At 50.1% G+C, this 19,758-nt stretch overlaps 1 protein-coding gene across 1 annotated transcript in view; it reads left to right on the top strand.

The window, feature by feature from the left end:
* Positions 1–698: 698 nt before the first annotated feature.
* The window catches only part of FABP6 (fatty acid binding protein 6), a 40,121-nt gene continuing 21,061 nt past the window's right edge, over positions 699–19,758 (top strand). The window contains exon 1 of the mRNA XM_047868179.1: positions 699–856. The gene's annotated coding sequence lies outside the window, so the exon portion shown is untranslated. The remainder of the gene's footprint in view (positions 857–19,758) is intronic.

The raw sequence follows: 19,758 nt of genomic DNA, 5'->3' as shown, positions 1-19,758 counted from the left end.
AGTATGTCTCGTATACTCACACTTTGCGTGGGGGAGAGTGTTTTTATGTATATTTATGCAAGCATCTATTGCTACCCAAACCCATTTGGTTTCTGAATTCAGATAGTGAGGGTTCCGATAGCAGGGGATGCTGCATTATTGGAATCTTTGACTCCTGCATTTCGTTTCAGATAGCAAATAGCAAGCGTTTGAGAGCAAATAGCTAATCTGAGAGGCTATCTGAGTCCGTTTGGTTCCTGAGTTGGAGAAGTGCTTGGATAACCTGAGTAAATAGTATGGATATCTCTATATGTATAAAATTCTCATGTCCATGTACATGTGGACTCTCTCTGGGAAGATACACAGGCAGTGGATTAGTGGTTGCTACTAGGGAGGGTAATTCAGCCCTGAGGGAATGGGGTGGAAGGGAGACTTATTTTTCAGTTTACATATGTGTTGTGATGGTTTTAAAACGTAGCCCCAACATTCTTTGAGAGGTGGAGTCTCTGTCCCCTCCCACTCAATCTCAGTGGGTTTACACCTGCCTAGATCAATAAAGAACTGTAGAGGTGATGCTATGTGACTTCTAAGCCTAGGTCATAAAAGGTCGTGTGGCTACATCTGGTTCTCTTTGTTTGCTTCCTCTGAGACAATCTCTGCCTCCAGCTCTACTCATGTTGGGAGAAGCCCAAGCCACATGGAGAGGTGCCATGTAGACACTGTGGTCCACAGTCCCGTCTGAGCTCCAGCTGATAGCTAATATCATATGCCAGGTGCGTGAGAAAGCCATCTGAGATGTTCAGCTCCCGTCGAGCGTTCAAATGACTGCACCTCCAGCCCCTGTGTGACCACAATGCCACCATACCAGAGATCCCAGGTAAAAACCACCCATCTGAACCAGGTCACACACAGAACTGCAAAAGACAGGAATACAATGCTGTTTTAAGCTGCTAAGGGTGGGAGTGGTCTGTGTGGTGGGCGTTGATATTAACGGAAACATATATATTAGCATACATACCACTATTCAAAATTAAGAGTATTTTCCTTGTAAACATACAAAGGGCAGTGCTACATGTTTACTCCTCACAAGGTACCGCCATCGTCTCCATTGCCAGATGAGAAAACTGGAGCTCTGAGAAGTTCTTGGGCTAGTTGTCCAAGAACACAGCTCAAAAGAGGCAGCCCTGGGATATGAAACTGGGAGACCTGCCAGCCCCGGGGTGTTCGCTCCTGGGACCCTGCTCCCATTCCTGGCTCACGGTGCTGTGTGCCTCACTTTCCTCAGGGAGGAGGTGTGGAATATGTGAGGGTTCGAAAGGCCCAGCCCACTCCAAGCCCCAAGCCGGTGCAGTGACACAGAGGGGTGAGGGTGAGCAGACATGGTGGTGGGGTCTGTTGGGAGCCGCCTCTACTTGGCTCTGGGAAAGCCAGCCCAAAGTTGCCAGATCTTTTAATTTTTTAAAGGCAACTAGAAATCAGATTTTTATGTGCAATCTATTCCTATTTCATTGTTGGCAACTCTTTTTTTTTTCTTTCTTTCTTTTTTTTTTTTAACTGTGCAGACTGAAAAGCAAAACAAAAACAAAAGCCTGCCGATTTGTCTTTCTGGACTAGGAGGTCTCCAGGGAATTTTCAACTCAGACATCTTGACTTTGAGCAGAACCTCTCTGGGGAGAGACTGCAAATCCCAATCCCAAGCGGCTCCTATCTGAGAAAGGAGAGGGTGGAGCCAAGGTGTAGATGCCTCAACCTCTCCCGCCACTCCCCTCCCCTCCCTTCCCCTCCCCTTAGTGGAGAGGGAGCAGGGGGTGCTGGGGAGCAGGGTGTGCTGGGAAGCTGAGCCACGGAGAGCCCGGGGCGGCTGGCCGTGCAGGAGGGCAGCCAAGCCGCCCTGAATCCGCCTCCTGAACCGCCCGCCTTCCCAGAGCTGTCAGTCAGCTCCCTGGGCACTCAGGGAGACTCAATTTCAGTTGCAATGGGAAACCGCCCTGGCCCCTCACCAACCGTTTCTCCACCTCTTCTGTTCACCCACTGCTTTTCTAATGGGAACCCTGCCCCTGCCTACTACCCCAGTCGACCATCCTTAGCAGAACCCATATTGGGCCAGACTTGGCTGTCTCTCTGGGCACCGCCCCCCCCTCCCCCAGCTACCTGCAGTGTCTTCCATTCCCTCCAGAGCCTGAGGCCCATTCTGTCTTCAGCTGACTTGTCTTCCTCAGATACAGCCTGGCAGAGCAGGGCGGCATGATTGATGAGCTAAGAAGCTCTGGCTGGCAGGCGGGTGGGCAGCCAGGCAGAGCCACAGCTCTCAAAAGATAGCAGAGCTGCCCGGTAAGGGGGGGCGGGGAGCCCACAGCTACCAACGCTACCATTGCCCAAGCTGTCACGGTAGTCACTCTGGGCAGAGCAGATAACCACAGGGGCCATTGGATACCGTGCGTCGCACACAAGGATCCTCAGTCACTGAGAGTGCTCCCTTCTTTCCCCACTTCAAAACAGAGACCCAAGAAATTGAAGATGGTGAGCTTCTGAAAGCTGGTATTGTCTGTCATTCAGTCATGCCACTCTGTCCGGGTGTTTATCATTTGCCCAATCATTCATTTGTTCATTCAAACATGAAGGTTTGCTGTGGGGATCAGCGTAGCATTGCAGTTGCTAGTGTGGTCTTGGGCGGGGGGGGGGGGGGGGGGGGGGGGGCGGGGCGGGGGGGCGGGGCACCAGGCTGTTTGAATCCAGGCTCCATGATTTCCTGGCTGTATGACCTTGGGCAGGTCACATCACCTCCCCAAGCTGCCATTCCTCTCTCAGGTTCTGCTACAGTGAGATTCAGTCAGGTCCTACATGCAAAGTGCTTGGAACAGAGCCTGGCATATAAAAAAGGTAAATCTTTTTATTCAATCAACACCAAGTAACTGAAGGCTTGTGGGGCTATAACTAGGATTGAGGCAGATGAGTGCTCTCATGCTATTTACCTTTGAGAGAAAGAAGACTGACAATAAACAAATAACTGAGCACAAAGAGGGAACAGCACATGTAAGGATCCTGAGGCAGCAACGAACCTTGGAATTCAGGAGAGAGAGACTGAGCAGTGTGGCTAGCAAAGCAAAGAGGAGTGCCACCTAGGTGGGTCTGTGGGTTAAGCATCAAACTTCAGCTCAGGTCTTGATCTCACAGCTCATGGGTTCAAGCCCTGTATGGACTCTCAGCTGTCAGCACAGAGTCCGCTTTGGATCTTCTTCCGCCTCTTTCTCTGCCCCTACCCCACTCTCTCTCTCTCAAAAATAAACATTAAAAAAAAAAAAAAAAAAAAAGGAAAGGGGACAGTGTAGGACAGGAGCTTGGGGCCCAGCAAGGACTTGTAGGCTGGGATATTTTATTTTAAGCACAGTGGGAAGTGACTGTGCTTTTGTTTTTGTTTTGCTTTTCAATCTGCACAGTTAAAAAAAAAATTACTTGCCAATATTTAAAGCAGGGGAGTGGGCTGATGGGGGAAATGGAAGAGAGGGCCGCAGAGCTCTCATGGAGGCTGGCGCCAGGGCAGAGGTCATGGCAGATCCGGGATGGGGTGAGAAATAGAGGGGACAGGTCTTTTCCTGGATAGCCGGAGGAGAGAAATGGAAATCAAAGTGTCCACAATGATTCCTGGGCATTTTGTTTAAGCTGCTGGATGAACAGTGGTGCCATGAACTGACATGAAGCTGACTGGAGAGACAGTGTCTGGCAGGTCTATGGATGATTAGTATTTTGCTTTATTCAGTGAGTCAAGAATAAAGGGTAGGGGTGTCTGGCTGGTTTAGTTGGTAAAGTGTGCAAGTCTTGATCTCAGGGTTGTAAGTTCAAGCCCCGTGTTGGGTGTAGAGATTACTTTAAAAAAATAAAATCTTTACCAAAAAAAAGAGGGGTTCCTGGGGGCAGGGGCAGTTCAGTGTCTTACTCTTGGTTTTGGCTCAGGCCATGATGTCAAAGTTTGTGGGTTCAAGGCCGCATCGCGCTCCATGCTGACACTAACAGAGTAGAGCCTGCTTGGGTTTCTCTCTCTCTCTCTCTCTCTCTCTTTCTCTCCCTCTCTCTGTCCCTCTCCTGCTCGAGTGTGTGCTTGCTCTCTCTCTTAAAAATAAATAAACTAAACATTAAAAAAAAAAAAAAACGAATAAAGGGCACAACACTTACAGGAAGTCAGGAAGTGGTCTCTGTCTTTAAGAACTTGTGGTCTATTTGGGGGATCAGGGAAATGAGCAGGCAGTGATGATCCATTGTGATGCCTGCTGTGATGGGGAAATAAAGGGTGAGCACATATCCAAACATGAGGGAGGAGTCCTAGGCTGATCTGCTCCAGCCAGGCCCTGTCTCCAGCCTCCCTGCTTGCCTTCCTCCCTCCAATGCTCCAGTACACAGGCCTTTCCATTCTCGTAACAAGCCATTTGCTTTCCTGCCTCTGAGCTATGCACATGCACCTGCAAGAGTGCTGCCCCACACCCTTCTAGCTCAGCCCTGTTTCTGTCCCTCTCATGTTCATTGCAACTTATTGTATTGTTGTGTGTGTGTGTGTGTGTGTGTGTGTGTGAAATTGTTTAATTGGCTGTTTCCTCCCCAAAGAATCCGTAAGTTCCCAGGGGACAGAGACAGAGTGTGTCTTGTTCACTCCTGGATCCCAAACCCTGGGCACAGCCTAGCATATGGTAAGTGCTCTGTAAGTAGAGAAGGAAGGAAGGAGGGAAGAGAGAGAGGAAGGAAAGGAGGGAGGAAGGAAGGAGGGAAGGGAGAGAGGAAGGAAGGGAGGGAGGAAGGAAAAGAAGAAGGAAGGAAAGAAGCAGGGGAGGGAGGGGGGAAAGAAAAGAGGAAGGCAGGCAGGCAAGGCTTGAAAAAGAAATTGAGTTAAATGGGCAAAGAACAGGGGAGGTAAGACTATTCCAAGCATAGGGAATGGCTTGTGCAAAGGCTAGGAGGTGAGAAAACGGTGTCATCAGAAAACGTAAAGGAATGGAAGAACTGCAGCCATCTGTATTTGCTCTGTGCCCTCAGTCTGGCAGACAGGAGGTTCTCAGTAAGCATGGAGGGCTCTCTGCTCTCCTCCATGCTGTGAATAGACAAGCTGTAGCAGAACAGCACAGGGCCTGGGAACTCGTAGGGTAGGACAGCGCCTCATTTGCACACTGCCACCCCCTGTCCACAGTGCCTGGCATAGACTGGCACACGGTAGGTGCCCAATAGTTGTGGAGGTTGAATGATGCTGGAAGGACATTCACCCCTCAGCCGAGAAAGTGACAGGATTGGATAATTCCAGAATGTTAGCACCAGCAAGGCATTTACAGCTTAACTTGTACATGCCACATATGAGGAAACTGAGGCTCACAGAGGGGAATGGATTCACGCAAGCTCACATAGCAAGTCAGTGGCAGTGCTGTGATGGGAGCCCAGGTGTCCTGATTGCTGATTCAGAGCCTCCTGCATCCTGTCCCCTCTTCTATCAATCTGCCTCCTTCCCTCTCCAGCCTCTGCCTTTCAATATGTCAGAAACCAGCAGATTGGAGCCAACAGGAAATCCCTGAGTGCCTTTTACCAGGGTGAAGGCATTATGTTACAGGGAGGGCAGATGGGGCGATCCATTAGTGAGCTAACACTGAGTTCCTGTGGGTTCCATTAGTGCCTCAGATTAACCCATTAGCACCCAGTGGAAGCCAGAAACACAGGGACCCCAGAAGGTTGAGTCACAGAGTAAGCCAGCTTTGATGAGGCTGAGGAGCAGAGTTGGAGGGACGGAAAAAGGGACTGTCCTCTTTCCTTGGAAAAGGTTTTCCTTAGAGAGGGTGCCAGATAGTGTTAGGGGTGACAAAGAGCAGGCAGGATTCAGAACTGAGGTACTTCAGAGCTCGAGGGAGCCAGTTGAGCTGACCCTTTGTTCAGTGAAAACTGAACAGCAGAGAGAAGGAATTTGTCTCTAAGTCACTTATGGAGAACCCAGGGTTCCTGCCCATCACACTACATTACAGGACTCAAATGTGCTACTTTTTTTTTTTTTTTTTTTTTTTTGGTCAGGGGGAAATCGGAAGTTTATTCTCCCCCTTCCCCCAGTCTCACTGATTGCCAGTTTATTCTTAAAGTCAAGATGTTGTGATTCCCTTAAGTCCTCCATTCAGTATGAAAAACAAGCTTTAGGGGAGCCTGAGTGGCTCAGTTGGTTAAGCGTCTGACTTTGGCTCTGGTCATGATCTCCAAATGTGCTACATTTTTAGCTATGACTAAAAATACAGCCACCCATTATGGGGACATCATGCTAACTGCTTTATATACATCATCGCATTTTATTCTCCTGGCAACCCTGCGGAGATCCTGGGGGCACTATTACCCCAATTTATATGGCAAAACTGAGGCTCAAGTTGGTTAAGTAACCTGCCCAAAGTCACACAGCTAAATCATGGAGGAATCAATGTTTGGACCCAGGCATTCTGATCATCAAATCCTCATCTTTGTCATCTACCATATCCCGCTGAGCAGCAGAAGTAGGCAGAACCACTAGTTGATAAATATTGTCTGCAATGCTCTTCCCACCAGTCATGCATTTTAATTTAACCACTTGGAGATGATTCTATCATCCCATCTTCCAGGTGGAAGATGCCAGGCCCAGTGAAGCCAAGCACCCCACCTAAATTCACCCCTACAAATACTGTCAGAAGCAGGACGCGAACCCATTTATCTCACTCCAAAGTGGGCCACTCCACTACATGAGTGTGACAGCCCCGCACTAGGACAACTGTGAAAACTCATTCAACGAATGTGCTACTGAGCGCCTGCTCTGTCTGCCAGGCCCTTGTTTCCAAGACCAATGGATCCTAGCACTTCTGCAGCTTGCGTTCTACCTGGGGAACAGGACAGACAGACAAGCAATTCCAGTAGGGTAGGGATGAGCATTGGATGTCACGGCGTCATCTAGTCTTAGGGGATAGAGAAGACCAAGCTGAGTCTTATGGGACAATTAAGCATTTGTCCAGACAAAGAGAGGAACCCAGCCCAGCAGAGGCCCAGAGGTATAAGAGAGCTCCAATCTGAGCCACAGCTGGGGCCAGAGCTTTAGGGAGAGTAGGAGCAAGGTAGAAGTGGAGATTCAAGGGGCGCCTGGGTGGCGCAGTCGGTTAAGCATCCGACTTCAGCCAGGTCACGATCTCGCGGTCCGTGGGTTCGAGCCCCGCGTCGGGCTCTGGGCTGATGGCTCCGAGCCTGGAGCCTGTTTCCGATTCTGTGTCTCCCTCTCTCTCTGCCCCTCCCCCGTTCATGCTCTGTCTCTCTCTGTCCCAAAAATAAATAAACGTTGAAAAAAAAAAATTAGAAGTGGAGATTCAACAAGTGACTGGAGTGTGGACTTTATGCTCAAGATAAGACATCGGAGGGACAGAGGGACACTTTGGAACTGCTGCAGGATATGATGCATGTAGAAAGCTCAGGATCCAGAGGAAGGGTACAGGGTGGGGACAGATGCCTAGAAGCTGGCTTGGTGGAGTTGCCAAAGATAAGGAGGGCTTTGGTGCTGGATTAGATCTGTGAGGCCAGTTTCCTGCTGGGATGACAGGCAGATGGAAGCGTGGGAGTAGGGGTGATGAACCATGGAAGAGAAGTATGGAGAAGTCAAGTTCTAAGGACCTGTTGAGTATGAGATGCCTGAAGGGTATCCAGTCAGCTCTGTCTAGAGTCTGGCTAGAATTTCTGGCCTGAATTTCAGGCCTTCCTGGTCTTAAGGTTTAGCAGACTCTAGACCTTCCTCCCATGTTCCTCAATGTCCTCATCTGTAAAATGGGTAATAACACTATGTCATAGAGCTGTAAAGATTAAATGGATATCAAGTGTATATAACTAATGTATACAGCACTTTACATTGTCCCAGGCACATGGGGATGCCTAATAAAGGTTGGTAGAACAAATGTATGAATGGATGGTTCTTTGGGCTGTGGCTGCTAGAAGTTATTTAGGAACAGAGTTGATTTAAAAACACAAAGGACTTTTCCTCCCTCTTCATTATTCAGCGCTGGGTTGGGAGGGTCAGGGAGAAGTATAGTAATGCAAATGTTCATGTGATCGAGTTAGTCTTTATCGAGAACCTTATCTCCCTGTGGTCAGATACCACTGGGAAAGGAGACTATAACTTCACATCAGGTCAGGGAGCCGGACACCAAGCATTTTAGGTGATAAGTGTCATCAGGGAAATGTAAGAGAAGCTGAGGCTTTTGCACCGGGAGAGGACCTTGACGTTTCAGTGGCACAGAGCCGGGGGAAAGGAACCACTGAGCAAAGGCCCTAAGGCTGCAGGGGATTTGGTTTCACTTACTCTGAAAATACTTTCAAAGTGCCTCCTGTGTGCCAGGCACTCTGGAAGGTGCAGAGTACTCATCAGAGGGCAATACAGACACAATTTCCTGCCCTTGTCAACAACAGTGTCACCTCTGGCCCCTAAGAAGACCTTATGATTACGAGGAAAAGTGCCTCTTTTTGGCCCTACTAAGGTGACATTGAACCAAATGTGGGAGGTGAGGGACTGAGCTTCCCAGGCAGAAGAGACCACCAGTCAATGGCCCTGTGGGGGAATGAGCATGGAGAAGGAAGAAGGGGAAGGAAGGCACATGTGGCTGAGTGGACTAGCAGGAGAGGAGTCCAAGAGGGGCTATGGTCTGAATGTTCTGGCCCCTCAAAATTCATATGTTGAATCCTAATCCCCAGGTGCTGAGTGCTGATATTAGGAGGTGGGGGCTTTGGGACGTGCTTAGGTCATAGGGCAGAGCTTTCATGAATGGCACTAGTGCCCTGAGAAAGGGGACCCCAGAGAGATTCCTGGCCCCCTGCTGCCATGTGAGGATGCAGAGAGAGGTCTGTGACCCCTACCTGACTGTTCTGGCTCCCTGGTCTTTGGACTTCCAGCCTCAAGAACTGTGAGAAATAAATTTCTGTTGTTGATAAGCTGCCCAGTTTGTAGTATTTTGTTACAGCAGCCCTAAACAGACCATGATAAGAGGTCTTGAGCCCCAGGTCATTAGGCCTTGCGGGCCACTGAAGGGACTTTCACTTGGAGACAAATAGGAGACACAGCCGGGTTTGAGCATAGGCGTGGCTTGACCTGACAGGTCACTCTGGCTGCTGTGTGAATAGACTGAAGGGGCTGGAGGAAGAAACAGAAATCAGCGATGAGGCTGTTGTGATAATCTAGGGGTCAAGTGTTCAGACCTATTGGAGACAAGGACTCATTTGGAGTTGACAAGGACTCCTGAGAGGCTGCTTGTGGCCATAGAAGGGAGGAGAGGAATCAAAGATGACACCATGTTTGGGCTTAATTGTGTTTGGATGCCATTGATGGCAGTGGGGAAGACATAGGACTGGGGACATGGGGAGAGAGTCCTATCAGCACGAAAATAGCAGAGGGCCACTTCAGTGAATAAATGGTAGCTTTTTTTTTTCTTTTGAGTTTATTTATTTTGAGAGGGGGAGGGGCAGAGAGAGAGGGAGAGAGGCTCCAAGCAGGCTCCATGTTGTGAGTGCAGAGCCAGAGCCAGACGCAGGGCGCGAACTCACAAACCGTCACATCATGACCTGAGCCAAAACCAAGAATCAGACACTTAACCCACTGAGCTACTCAGGCATCCCTAAATGTTAGCTTTGAGATGACTACTAGACATCCATGTGGAGGGGTCAAGTTAGTGGTCGGACCCCAGAGAAGTCAGAACTGAAGACATCAATGATGGTGTGATGGCCTGTGAGTGCTACTTAAAGTCACAGCATAGGACAGGATCACCTAGAAGTGCCTTGATTTAAGAAGGAGTTCAAGGACCTTGTGTGAGGAGAGGGAGTGGGATGTGCCATTTTGATGCCTAGTAGAGGAACCTGTTTCGGAGAATGAGAAGGGTCAGCCAGTGAAGTACAAGGAAAACCAAGACATTTCTGTGGGAGAACAAAAGCTTTTCAAGAAAGCATTCCACTCAAGGGGAAGTAATACAAAACTAATACTAGGGCGAGTCTGGGAAGGATATAGTGCTGGAAGGAAGGGAGAAGGTGACTAAGAGAAACAATAGGTTGGAGGTCCAGATGAAGTTACGAGATGCTGGAGGGAAGAAAAGGGAAAAGGAGGGACAGGAGGTGCTGGTCAAAGAGAATGAGGACCTCTTAGGGGCGCCTGGGTGGCTCAGTCGATTAAGCATCCCACTTTGGCTCAAGTCAAGATCTCGCAGTTTGTAGGTTCAAGCCCTGTGTCGGGTTCTGTGCTGACAGCTCAGAGCCTGGAGCCCACTTCAGATTCTGTGTCTCCCTCTCTCTCTGCCCCTCCCCTGCTCAGGTTCTGTCTCTCTTTCAAAAATAAATAAACATTAAAAAAAAAATAGTAATGCTGGTGATAGGGGTTAAAGATACCACCATGGGAGGAAGTGGCTGAGATGGGTTGAAGGTGACAGGAGGAAGGGAGATGTCTGACCAGTGAGAGTCGCTTTAATGAAGTTTGCAGGAGAAAGTAAGGTAGAGACCAAGAGCAGGCTGTCCCAAGATGGGCCACTTTGGCAGACTGGTGATTATAAAGATTTATTTTTTTTCATGTTTTATATTTATTTTGAGAGAGAGAGAGAGCAGGAGCAGGGGAAGGGTAGAGAGAGAGAGGGAGAGAGAGAATCCTAAGCAGGGTCCGTGCCGTCCCCACAAAGCCTAACTTGAGGCTAGATCCCAACTGTGAGATCATGACCTGAGGCGAAATCAAGAGTCAGAGTCACCCAGGTGTCCCTGGCATAGTGGTGATTTTAAATAAAAGTTACCAAAAAGACAGCCTGTGCAAGTGAGACACCCAGACCCTTCTCTGTCCCCCTTAAAGCAGGAAATAAAGCTACCACGTGAAAGGCACCCTCCCTATACCAGGAGGTAAAGAGACAGCCTTATCCAGAGATGGGAAATTTAGAGCCCAGAAAGCTGTATGAACAAGCCTGTTACTTCTCACTAATTTCCCACCCCAGCCCGAATTCTGTTTAGCATTCCTTACTAAAGCTCCCAAAGTTAAATTTTCTTTGTCTGGTGGATTGCTCAGTCTTATTCCCTTTGTCTAAAAAGTATGCCTTAGTCATTTCTTTGGGTCTCAATTTCACTATTGGGCCTCTGAGCACACGTTATAAAACTGTGGTGTTTTGTCTCCTGCTAATCTATCCCATGTAGATTTAACTCTTAGTTCAGCAGTTAAAGCTTGAAGGATAGAGGAGAATGTTTTTTTCCCTTCAGTAACAAGCGGGGTTGTGGGCCGTCTAGACTGGTAGTAGTAAGTCCACGGGACTTAATGAGTAGAGAAGGCAAAGGGAGGAGAAATGGGTTGCAAAGCTCCACGAGGAGCAAGCAAGAGAGTGCCCTTACCCCCCACCTCCACGCCCCGATCTACTGCAGTGTGTGGGAAAGTTAACAGCTTCCCACGAAGGGGTTGTAAGGTTGGGGTCCTGGGTGGGGTGGGCAGGTTTCAGGGCAGGAAGGTGAAAGCAACGTGCGGAGAAGCTGAGTATCCGTCAGTTTGCTGAAGACTGCAGCTCCGGAGGGCACGAGGGAAGGGTGGTCGCGGAAGGGGGGAAATCTGGGTCAAATCAGTCGTGCAGAGCCTTGTGGCAGCCAGGGCCAGGTGAGGGACGATGGACGCCACGGGAAGCTCGGGCTTGCGGAGGCATAGGATCTAACAGTTTCACCGACGAACTCTGCGCGCACCTATCTGAGCCCCGCCCTTAATAAATGTTTGCTATTCGGTTTCTTATTTCTGCAGGCTGCAACTGAAAGGAGCCTGCTAAACTCCCGGGTCCGGCCCTCCCGGCTCCCCCCAGGGGAACCGGCTGGGGCGGGGCTCGGATTCCAGGGACCCACCCGGGGCTGTCCCCCCCTCCCCCCGGCCGCTCCCCCGCCGCGCGCGTCCCTGCTGCTCTCGGAGCCCGGGGAACGGGGCGTGTCTTCGTGCTTTGCAAAATAGAAAGACAAAAGACTGCCGGGCCGAACCCTTGACCCAGGTAGCCCCCGGCGGAGCGCGCTCCCTCCTTACAGCCGGCGGGGCTCCGGGAGGTCAAGCCCCGGGGCAGCGCCGAGGCGGGAGCAATGGTGGGCGAGCCGAGGCCCCTCCCCTTTCCCGCCCGAGAGAGGCCTCCCAGGCCGCCCGCTTTCCCGGCCCTGGGACCTGCAGCCCCTCGGGGCCCAACTGAACGGAAGAGGCCCCAGGGGCCCCAGGCGCCTCACACCCGGGAGCTGGCCCGCATCTGGCCGCCGGGGAGAAGCTCCACCCCACCCCCACCCCCACCCCCGACCTGGATGCCTGCCGGGTCCTAGGTGGCCTCGGGCAGGTTGCCTTCCGTCTCTGGGCCTCAGTTTTTCTCATCTAAAAAGAGGCGGCTGGGCTCCATTTCTCCAAGGTTCCTCCAGGTTAGAGCGGTCTGTGTAATGACGCGCCTTCTTCGGATTTGAAAATACCTTACCTCAAGGCCTTCAAGTGGACCCTGGGTTGTTTTGGATGGCATTTATCCATCCTACCTCCTTGGGGAGAGAACTGTTGCAGTGAAGGGGTACCCTCCAGTAGGGGTCTGCACACTTTCTCCCCCGCTGCAACCCCGTCCCCCGCTTTCTATAAGGAGGCAGAGAGTGAAAATTTTAGTCTCTCTAGGCCCTACTGTCTCTGTTGTACTCAATTCTGCCCTTGTAGCGAAAGCAGCCTTTAAACAAATGAGCCAGGCTGTTCCCATTAGACCTTGTTAATGGCAGCTGAAATTTGAATTTCTTATAATTGTTACAAGAAATTTTATTCTTTTTTATATATTTTTTAAAAGCGTAAAAGCCGGGGCGCCTGGGTGGCTCAGTAGGCTAAGACTCCAACTTTAGCTCAGGTCTTGATCTCACTGTTCCTGAGTTGCCCCGCATTGGGCTCTGTGCTGACAGGTCAGAGCCTGGAGTCTGCTTCAGTTTCTCTCTCTCTCTCTCTCTCTCTCTCTCTCTCTCTCTCTATCTCTCAAAACTGAATAAACATTAAAAAAACAAAAAAACACCTTAGAAACCATTCCTAGCTTGCAGACTGCGCTAAAACAGGCAACTTGGCCACTGGCATCAATTTGTAACTCCACCTGTTTACAGCTCAGGCTTTGTCTTGTGAGCTTTGGGGCTGGTTCTTTGGCGTTGCTGGAGCTGTTTTCTCATCTGCCAAATACTGACAAATTGCAGCATGACTGTGGGGATGAAGTCAGACCACAGATGAAGCTACTGCATGAATGATGTTATTCTTCATGTGGTAGCTGACATGTGTCCCCAACAGAACATAGGGACTTGGAGGACAGGTCCCACACTCCCCCCATTTCCTGAGTGCTTACTATGTGATAACACTGTGCTAGGGCTCACCTTGCAATATCTCATTTAATCATCTCAGGCCTAGGAAATAAAAATATATTCCCATTTCACAGATAAGGAAACTGAGACTCAGAGCTGAGATTTTTTTTAAAGTTTATTTTAATAATCTCTACACCCAATGCGAGGCTCAAACTCAAGACCCTGAGATCAAGAGTCGCATGCTCAGAGCTGAGGTTTGAACTGGGTATTAGGTTGGCCTCTGGGGCCTCTATACATCTTCCTGGCTTTCCTGTGAGCAAACTTAGAGGTATTTCATCTGGCTATGTGACCTTAGACAGGACACTTTATCTTTCTAGATATCTGTAATCTCTTTGGTCAAGGGACAAGAATTAACACCCTCTGTGGGCAACTGTCATTCATTGTCATTTTTCAGAAGAGAAAACCAAGGCTTGAAAAAGTTAAATGAGGACTGAAATTTGGGCCTATCTGACCCCCGAAATGAGCTCTTTCTGATGACAACAGCTAGAGTAACTGGTTGCATAGGCCCCAAATCCAGGAGTCTTCTAGGACTCTTCCCTTCCCTCAACCCACGTCCAACATATTGGCAACTTATTTTCATTTATCCTTGAAAATACACCCCAAATCTCTGGGGCTGCTGTCATCTTTTTTTTTTAAGTTTATTTATTTTGAGAGAAACAGAGTGCAAGTTGGGGAGGAGCAGAGAGAGAGGGGGGCAAGGATCCGAAGTGGGCTCTGTGTTGACAGCAGTGAGCCCGATGCTGGGCTTGAACTCACAAAGCATGAGATCATGACCTGAGTCAAAGTCAGACACTTAACTGACTGAGCCACCCAGGCACCCCGGGGGCTGTTGTGATCTTTTAAAAGGGCAGATTAAGCCTCACCACATCTCTGCTTAGAACCTTGGAAGACTTCCTAGTTGACTTGAAATAGAATCCAAATCCTTACATCAGCCACAGGGTGCTCTACCATCTAGTCACTGCCTGTCTCTGCCCTGACCCCCCTCATGCCCTCATTCCCTTTGCTCCAGCCTCAGTGCCTTTCCTTTTGTTCCCCTGACTCTCCAGGGTGTCAAGTCCTCGGCTGGCCGTCCCCTGAGCTCTTGCAGGTTTTCAAATGGGAGATGGCCCAGTGATACCTCCCCAGCCAAGCTTCTCTGGCCACCCCACCCGCCCACCCACCCTCTTAACACAAGACCTGTGTTGTCCTCTTTCTGGCAGTCGTGCTATCTGATATTCTGCACACCTTGTCCCTCCCCCAGTGGAATGTAAACTCCATTCCAGCAGGAAACTTGTTTGCTTGTTCTCTCCTCAGTCCCCAATGCTTAGCCCATGTCTGACATGGAGTAGGTGCTCAACAAATATCTGATGAGCTAATGACTCATTGTCCCTGGATCTCTATTCTCTCAGTGGGAGATCATGAACTTGCAACAGAACCTTTCAAGAGAAATTGATCCTGATCATGTGCCTGGCCCTGTGTTAGTCAGGCACACGGTCAGGAGGCAACCACAAAAACATTCCCAGTCCGGAGTTGGTGATTCACTGGCCCCCTGGGCAGAGATATGTGCACACACAGGAAGACCAGACACTGTACATATGCCCAGGATCTGCTTGAAAGCTGTCTGGGCTCAAAGGTAGCTAGAGATAACACCACACAGCTCCCAAATCCTATAAGAAATCCATATCCTCTCTCTGTCCCAGAGCTGGATCTCTCCCCCAGACTCCCTCTGCCTGGAACAGCTTTCTCCCTGTGCCCCCAGCCTTCCTTGGCTTTGATTCATTCTTTGGACCCCAGTTTCCACATCATTTCCGCTGGTAGGGCTTCCCTTGCTTATCAGACCCCACCTTGATGGTAGCGCATCAGTCCCACTTGGCCCTGTCCGCCTGTTTCCCTGTCTAGACCTCACACACACTCTATAGGGCTATTTGTTCCAGGGAAGGAGGGACCTTGGCCAGCACATGGTGTAGTACAAAGCACAAAGTAGGCACTCAAAAGTATCTCTTTCCTGAACAAACAAATACTCACATAAGGAATTTCTTGGGAAGGCACAATTTCATCTTTCCGAGGCCAAGACAAGGGGATGAGACCCAGAGCCCCTCCATCTAGCCATGGCTGACTCTGCTAACTCTTTGCGGTTAGCCTGGCCCACCTTCCCCTCTAGGGGCTCTAGCATCCAGCCCCAAACTGATGCTTTCTCTTCTCCTCCTTTTTCTTCTCCTTCTCCTTTTTTTTAAAGTAAACTTTACCCCCACATGGGGCTCAAACTCATGACCCTGAGATCAAGAGTGTCATGCTTTACTGAGCCAGCCAGGTGCCCCATAAATATGGTTTGCTTGTTTTGACTTACTGTTAAAAAAATTGTTGTTTTTTTTTTTAATGTTTTCATTTTATTTTTGAGAGAGAGAGAGAGAGAGAGCAGGGGAGGGACAGAATGAAAGGGAGGCACAGTATCTGAAGCAGGCTCCAGGGCTCTGAGCTGTTACAGAGCCCAACGCGGGGCTGGAACTCACGAACCACAAGATCATGACCTGAGCTAAAGTCGGACACTTAACCTACTGAGCCACCCAGGCACCTCACTCACTGATTTACCATTTTTTTACAACAAAATTTTAAGTAAACTCTATGCCCAACATGGGGCTCGAACTCATGACCCCAAGAACAAGAGTAGCATGCCTATGACCAAGCCAGCCACCCACCCCTTGATGCTTTCTCTTGTTAATTGTTTCTTGAAATAGGTCTGCTGTAGTACACATTGCAAAGCATGACGGGTCTCCCTCCCTCTCCTCCTGGAGGTCGGCTTCTGTTAGCACTTTCCTGTACCACTCTTCTCTTTGTGGTATGGTGTCCTAGAGAGGCTGCAGCTTGCATCTCCTGGCCTCTCTAGCCACAGAGAAGGGAGAACATCAGTTTTGGCCTTAGTGGCCTCACTCTGTAGCTGGATCCAGGCAGAGCAATGGAGGGGGTGAAGGCAGAGGGCCAGGATGATTCATCCCAGGCTGGAAGATTCCCAGGCTCCAGGGCAGCTGGGAAACCCCCTGCAGAGAGAACAGACAGTGCCTGCTGTCCTGCATTACAAGGTCTCTTCTGGTCCTCCTGGCCAGATCCCCAGAGATGCCACTCGGCAGCGTGACAAAGGGTGGGAAGACGCTGAGGCCCTCAGGAGGGAGGCTCTTACTCCAGTGTGGGACCTGGTGAAGGGGCATCCTTAATCTGGCTCATTCTGCCAGTTCTAGCTCCAAACCTTCCCCACCAAAGGGTTGTGAGTAAGTGGAAAAAAAAAAATCTCAATGGCAGCCTCTCTCTGCCCAAACATAGGATTCTACATCAATATTAGGTTAAGACAAATGTCAGAAGCACCCAAAAATCAAACCTGACAGGATTCTGGGAAAGAGGCAGAGCTGGTTCCCCGATCCAGGGCCTGCTGGAGGCTCTTCTTGGGGACTGCCAGGTAGGGGCCTCCAGTGTGTGTGTGTGTGTGTGTGTGTGTGTGTGTGTACATGTGTGTTTTCAATATAGGGTTGACAGCTCCATTTTGGATTCACCACTGAGTTGCAAGGAGAGGGGCAAGATATCTCCTAGTAAAGTTCAATTTCCTATTTCCTATATCTTAGAACAGGGAAGGCAGATACTCAGCATTCACAGCTACCTCACACCTCCTTCCCGAAGCTCCTGACCTCATTAATTATTCATGGCACCTTGTCTAACAAGCAATGCATGTTCACACTCGAAATGAAACCTATTTGCCACCCCTGCCCTAAACGTAGCTTTCCCTTAACCCTACCAGCCTCACAAGGTAGCTCACAGGAACGGTGTCCCCCATTTTGCAGAGCACAACCCGTGCAGCCCTCCACGGTGGCCCAGAGTAGAGAGATGGCCTTAGAGGTTCAAGGGTATGGGCCTTGAAGGGTGGAAGTGCAGGGGTGAGGGTGTGGGGGCTTTGATAATCTCCCAGGCTGCCTCAACCTAGGCAGTCTTACTTTACCTCTTACACTTTAGACTTCCCAGTAAGACTTCACTTGAAACAGTGTCCCATTGCTAACCACAGTGACTCTCCCTGTGAAATGTGTTCTTGAGGGAGGGGGCAGTGAAACCTCAGGCTTTAGCATCTGAATACCAGGCCTCTCACTGACTGAGTGACCTTGGGCAAATACTACTACCTACCTCACTGTGTGGCTGAGAAGACTAAGGGAGAAAAGGAAGCCACAGCACGGCCACATGGCCACCAGCTGATCCATGGCAGTGTGATGACAGCAGGACCAGGGAAGAGCACAGTCTCTTCCATTTTTGATGGCAGTGAGCCTAGGGCAGTTTCTTTCACCCTCAGCACTGTTGACATCTGGGGCCAGACCATTCTTTATGGTGGGGGCTGTCACGTGCCTTGTAGGAGGTTCAGCAGCCTCTACCCGCTAGATGCCTGTCTCGCTCCCTCCCCACTTGTGACAACCAAAAATGCTTCCAGGGACTGCCAAATGCCCCAAGACAAAATCGCCTCTAGCTGGGAACCACAGCTTCTCTTGCTGCAAGAGCCAGGAGGGTACTGTGGAAGCAGCAGGGACCGGAGGAAGGAATGTGGAAGGCAGCACAGCCTGCCTCCCCCTCCTTGGAAAACTCCACAGTCAGCGCCTCTTGCTGTGTCCCTGGAGACCCCTTGTTTCTGCTGGAGGCTTCCTTCTGATAAGGCTGCAGTAAACTGCGTGTATGTGTGTGAGTGTGTGTGTGTGTGTGTGTGTGTGAGAGAGAGAGAGGGAGGGACAGAGTGAGAGGAGGGGGGGGGGGGGCAAAGGGAGGGACCCAGGGAGGAGAATGAGAGACTGCAGAGGAGGGAGAGAGAGCTATAGAATGCTGAAAGCACCTCGGGTCCCCAGGTCCCTAGTGTCTGAACACACCCACACAAGATCCAGGCCTGGGGGTCTCTGGCAGTGGAGTTAAGGTCCTTCACCCCTCCTGGAAGTGAGCTGAGGGAGATGACTCAGTAGGGCCCATACCCAGGCTAGAAGATGTGGAGTGGGAGGGAAGGCACCCAGCCTGGTCTCGGCTCTCCCAGCCTCTCCCAGACAATCCACCAGCAGGTCCTTCCCACCATCTACTATCCACTGTGCCCCCTAAGATTCATCAGAACATGATTCTTCCCTGCCCCATTTCAGCAACCATCTCTATATCTGGAGACCTGGAGTCATTTCCTAGCTGGCCTCCTTGCTTTCACCCTCATTCTCTCTATCCTTTATTCTCCACAAGACAAAAGGCACGACCTATTAAAAATGCAAATCGGATCACACCGTCCTCACGGTCAAAGCCCTCCAATGACAGCCTCAGCCCTCAGGATCAAATCAAGTCTCTGGCACAGCCTTGGAACCTGTGTGGTCCCTGCCCTCTCTCTGACCTCAGCCCTTCTTGCTCTTTCTTTCACCCCACCCTGTCTTTCCTTCTATTCCTGCAATATACTGAGATCACCCCCCACCCCAGGTTTGGTACAAGCTGAACTTTTGCCAGAAGTTTCTCTGCTCGCTATTCACAGTCCTGTGTCCTAAGCATTAAAGTCTCTACACCAAAAATTCTTACCAGGCCTTCCCTGCCTACTAGTCTGAAAAGGACCTCCTTAGACACTGGCACATCACGCCCTTGTGTGGTGTTCCCAGCACTTTTGACCTTGTTCCTTTGTTGTTTGATTCTCCTGGCCTGGGATCTCTATTCCCAGAAGTCAGGGACCTTGCCTATTGTTAATTTCCGTATCCTCAGGACCTGTGTGTCTGCACATAGTAGGGGATCAAGAAGATTTAGAATAGACAAGGGAACGAATGATAAGATGATCTAAAGAGCCCCTTAAAAAAAATTTATTAATTTTGTTTAACATTTATTAATTTTTGAGAGACAGAGAGAGGCAGAGCATGAGCAGGGGATGGGAAGAGAGACAGAGAGATACAGAATCTGAAGCAGGCTCCAGGCTCTGAGCTGTTTTGTTAGCACAGAGCCCAACATGGGGCTCGAACTCACCAACCGTGAGATCATGACCTGAGCCAAAGTCAGATGCTTAACTGACTGAGCCACCCAGGTGCCCCTCAAGTACCCCTTTCTACCCTATGGCTCCGTCTCATTGCAGGCTTTGTCCTCTGCCTCAGGGAGGCTCACAGGCTGAGGCTGGCCCAGCCGCTGGTGATAGGGCAACAGATGCTGACCCCCGCAACCCTGTGAAGGTGCCAAGACGTCGTTGGTGCAAATGCTATGCTGTCCCAGGTCACAGTGGGGAGGCCACGTGCGGGGTTTGTTACACCTTTCCTGTAACTCTGATGGGCCAGTCATGGCTTCAAGAGTCCCCTTCCTCCTTCCAGCAGTCCCTTTGTGACTCTTTCTGTGAGTGCCTCGTTGTTACTATTATTGAGCTGGCTTTCCTCCGAGGAAGGACACTCCCCGGTATAGTGGCAGGCCAGCCAGTCCCCCAGAGATGAGTGTGGACAA

This window comes from Prionailurus viverrinus, chromosome A1 (assembly GCF_022837055.1).
Source record: "Prionailurus viverrinus isolate Anna chromosome A1, UM_Priviv_1.0, whole genome shotgun sequence".
Lineage (NCBI taxonomy): Eukaryota > Metazoa > Chordata > Mammalia > Carnivora > Felidae > Prionailurus > Prionailurus viverrinus.
This window is presented reverse-complemented; position numbering and strand designations above follow the sequence as displayed.